A 4,905-nucleotide genomic window follows, 5' to 3' on the forward strand; every position below is an offset into this window, starting at 1 on the left:
CGCAGCATATGTTTACTTAAAAGTGAGTGGCCACTGGATGAGAAAAGCTGTCAGACATTATAGTGTTCCGGGTGCTCGAACACAGTAAAGAAGGAGTCGAGCCCCGCCAAAGATAGGAAAATGAGTTCTGACCTCTGGGTAGCGAAGCCATCACAGCATTTGCATGGACACCTGACGAAAGCAGCACAAAGGAGAAAACTCCCACCCGTCCAATAATCATCCTATCAATGACAGGGATAGCTAATAAGTGTTTTTCACCCTCACTTCACAGTCCGGATTCCACATCTTCCATATTTGTGTCTTTTTCTTTTTCACACTATTTACCACCTTTGACTACAATATATTTTATTCCTGTGCTGGGGTCTGTTTATGTTTTTGTTTTTGTTTTTTTTTTTTTGTTTTTAATTGTCCATTTGCCATGCTGGAAACATGTAGATTCCGGGAGGGCAGAGATATTTGTTTATTGTTCATTACCGTCTGCCACTTTCCTGTAGTAGCGTCAGGCTCAATGAAGTCTTGGATATGTGTTGAACGAAGAAATCAGTTTTACTCCAGCCACACTAGCCTCTGTTTTGTTTCTCTAACGCGAAGTCACTGAGCATGCCCTCATGCCGCTATGTGTTTTCCTGTAACAGCCTACGCCCAGATATTCTGGTCGCCTTACCATATCAGTCTTACATTTTCCGTTATGCCAGTCAGTATTTGATCGTACTTTTGGGGCTTTTTTGCTTCGCTTTAGGTTTTCTCTTTCATTGCTTTTTGTGTTTTCATTCTTAAATGTTTGTCTCTTAGATGCTACTTGCAGGTCAAGAAGTAGACCAGGTATGATTCCGTTAACTTTTGCAGTACGAGGTCATCTTTCAGTAAGTGGGATAATGGTAGATATCTTCAGGTATCTTACGACTGGATCCCTAGCTTTAGGGTTTTGCCCCCTTAGTAGCTACAAAACCTTGGCCAGTTAGAGTACCTCTTGCTAGACTTCGTTATCCATCTTAAAAATGACAGCGGCTGTTGATGTGACCTCATAATGCTCTTGATGGTGGTTTCATTCAGATAAGAGATATACAAGGGCTTAGCAGAACACTTGCCAGTGTTGAGAAATGGATGCATATAATAATCATCATTGGCTTTAAGTTATCAGAATCTAGGTTCAAGACACCTGGGCTTCTTCCCAGCCTCGATGTCTTAAAGAAAGTTTGCAAATTCCTAGAAGGCCCCTTAAGCCACACTCTACGTTACATTGCGCTTCCGTCAAAAGAAATAATAAGCCCCGTCAATAGTATTTACCACGAGTGGTTTAAGGACAATATAAATCTTTAACCTGGTATCACTATTTTATCCATCCTTGAGTTTTAGACAGTGGAAATGATTAGGGTGTCCAGAAGAAATCGTAAAACACCCCAGCATATTGACCCGGCCCAACTGGGTACTGGCCAAAGAATCCTGAACAGAAACGATTGAGAGGTGAGACTGGTGTCCCACTTGTGTTGAGGGGAAACGTGCAGGGCGCGGTGATAAAGCACTTAGCTTTCTCTAGGTGGAGAACTCCTTGGTGCAGATCAGAACAGCAGAGACTTTTCGAAAGCAGAATGTTAAGGCGATGTGTTTTTATTTTTTTCCTTTTCCTTTCATATCCCCTAAAATAATTTTGAAAACAAGCCCTCTCGTATTGTTAATTTGCATGGGACATAATTCCTGGTGTATTGTATATGCTACCTGTGCTGGAAATATCCTTTCCCCCAAATTCTGGCCCTATAAATGTACAAATAAGCTATAGAGGCATACTCTGCTTTATTGTGCTTCACTTTGTTCTACTCCACAGATGTTGCATCTTTTACAAATCGTAGGCAAGGCCTGCTCCTAGCAGAAAGATTACAACTTGCTTTGTTGCAATGGTCTTGCGCAGGTCCACAGTATCTCCGAGGTATGCCTATACGTGTGCTGCGGTGATTTTGTGATATGGCATCGCTATATAAATAAGCCGGAAAAATGCAGTTGACCAAATTTTTCAGTGCGGTTTAAGTTGAGGAATGTTGTCCACACAAGAAACCGTGGTTCTAGGACTACTGAAGGAAGTCTTATTGCTGGGAGGGAAGCATGCTAAGACGAGAGAATATTTGTGCAAGTCAGTGCATCTCCTGTAACTGTAATTGTGGAGAAATATTTGTGGGGCCCACATAAATTCAGGATGCAAAGTGGAGGCACATATTGACTTAGAAAAGAGCCTATCGCAAAACGTTAATTTGGATTTAGGAAGCCCCTATATACGGTCACGGGATGGAGGCTGACCTCACAACCTGATATCTGCCCACAACCTAGTTCGTGTAATTACATACGGGGGAACACATCCATACTGTAAGACGCGGAAGAATTCTCTCTAGGCTACATGTGCTCAACTGGTTGTTATTGGGGTCGAAATTTGAATCCGTTTTCTTCTAGGAGTTTTAGGGATTCGGGGCTTCCATTCGGGTCTTGGATTCACCTCGCATTAATTTTGGGGAGGGGTGTAAAAGAGAGTCCAGATTCTTTATCCTTCATGTGGTTATCCAGTTTTCCTAGTGTAATGGCCTGCTGAAATGTGAAAGGGTTAAAGAATAATTAAAACCTGAAACTGGACAAAGGAAGTCTATAACTTCGGCCTAGTTTCTGGAACCCCTAACCACATTCTGTTAATCATGAAACCTGTAACAATGAGATCATACGCTAACTGCCAATTTTAGCCTGTGTAACCCTGCTTGCTTGCGTGGCATGAAAAATAATCAATTGTATATAAGCTGAAAATTACTGTTTGGCCATCGCCCATGGGAACACTGGCTATTGTCCATGGGAACATAGGCAATCACCCATAGGAACATAACATTCTAACACAAACTTTCTGCTTCTGTACTTCCCGCTTGCACACCTGACCAGTGGGTTGACAGGTAGTGAATAGGAGAAAGATGGACCTTTGTGTTTAAGACAGAATGAGGAATGGGATTTGGGGCTTAAAAACCTTGTATCTTGGCATTTCAGGGCTGCTCCTTTGCAAGGACAGCCGCCGGCTAATAAACTGTCTCCTGGTTAAGAGCACTCAAGTTGGGTCTGGTTATTCTGGACACAACATTTGGAGGCCCCAGCGAGATCTTCTCGTTGTGGGAAAATTGATCAGTGCACAGGGGCGTTGGACCATTTGCGGTTGGGGAGGCCTCTAGGGCACTTGCCCTAGCCCGCCGCCTGTGGTTTCTCGCTTTGCGGAGCACGATCCTGGGAGTGCTGAGGCAGTTTCTGGTAGGGGGCCCAGGGACCGTGCGGACGTCGGACGCGACAAGGTCGGCGGTCGACTGAGACTGTGACGACAGTTTTCTCAGTCCTGTTCTGGTTTGTTAGTCTGTGTCTGTCTTGTTTTGTTTTGCTTCGTGTGCTTTATTGTGGAACTATGGGACAATCAGGGCAAACTAACTCCGTTACAGTGCATGCTTAACAATTTTAAAGATTTTCATCGTAGGACAAGGGCCTATGGTGCTTCAGTAACCCCTTTTTGATTTGCAGCGCTTTTGTCAATTAGATTGGCCGACCTTCGGAGTAGGATGGCCCTCCGAGGGATCATTTAACATGCAGGCTGCATTCCGGGTTCGAGGTGTGATTTATGGAAACCCTGGGCATCCTGACCAAATTCCTTATATTGATGTTTGGATTGATGTTGTTTCTGATGCCCCTAAATACTTACAGAATTGCAGTCGTGCACCCGTTACTGTAATGGCAGCCATACCCCAGGGTTTTAAGAAGCCCCCACCGGTGTTGCAGGGACCTCCTTCGGAGGATGACTGGTATCCGCCACCCTATAATGGAAATGGGGGTAGACGTCCTCCTCCGGAGGGACCGGGACCTCCTGTAACCCGGTCTAGGGATCATAGGCCACCTTCCCCTGATTCAACCTCCCTGAAAAGAGCCAGTATCTGTTCAAGCCCCATTGAAGGTGATTCCAGGAGGTGGCGGTGAGCCTACTGTCATCTACTCGCCATTCAGTACTAGTGATTTATATAATTGGAAATTGCAAACGCCATCCTTTTCAGAGAAACCACAAGGACTAACCTCCCTTTTAGAGTCTATTTTCTTTACCCATCAGCCCACTTGGGATGATTGCCAACAGCTCTTACAGGTCTTATTCACTACTGAAGAAAAGGAAAGAATTTTGCAGGAGGCGGCTAGAGGAGCAACAGACCCAAATGGGCAGCCCACAGCAGACTTAACCAGGTTACAGGCTGTGTTTCCTACTCAACGTCCCCAGTGGGATCCAAATACAGATCAAGGTAAGGAGGCTCTCCTAAGGTATCGCCAGTTTCTGCTATAGGGACTCCAGGCTGCTGCACGTAGACCAATAAATCTGTCCAAGGTAAGTGAAGTAATTCAGACTAAGGACGAGTCACCTGCAGCATTCTTGGAAAGACTATTAGAGTCTTACCACTTATATACACCTATTGACCCGGAGGACCCCAACAATAGAAGAGCCATTAATTTGGCCTTTGTTAGCCAGTCGGCCCCTGACATTAGAAAGAAGTTACAGAGATTGGAAGGTTTTGAGGGAGAAAATTTATCCAAATTATTAGAAATAGCTCAGAAGGTCTTTAACAATAGGGACGGTGTGCAAAAAGTCATGTTTGTGGGACAACAAGGAAACCGACCTCCTTGGGAAAAAAAAAACCCTAACCATAGAGGGGGACCTAACAACGAAGAAGGCCAAAATAGAAAACCTAGGCTAGGAAGAGACCAATGTGCTATTTGCAAAAAAAAAGGACATTGGAAGAATGAGTGCCCTGAAAAGGAACAACCAAGAGGTGAGAAGAAAAAAGGCCCCTCATTCTTTTGGAAGATGAATAGGGGCGTCAGGGCTCTTATCTAATGAGCCCCCGAGAGCCCAAGGTAACT

Source organism: Pteropus medius, unplaced genomic scaffold, assembly GCF_902729225.1.
Source record: "Pteropus medius unplaced genomic scaffold, Ma_sr-lr_union100, whole genome shotgun sequence".
NCBI lineage: Eukaryota > Metazoa > Chordata > Mammalia > Chiroptera > Pteropodidae > Pteropus > Pteropus medius.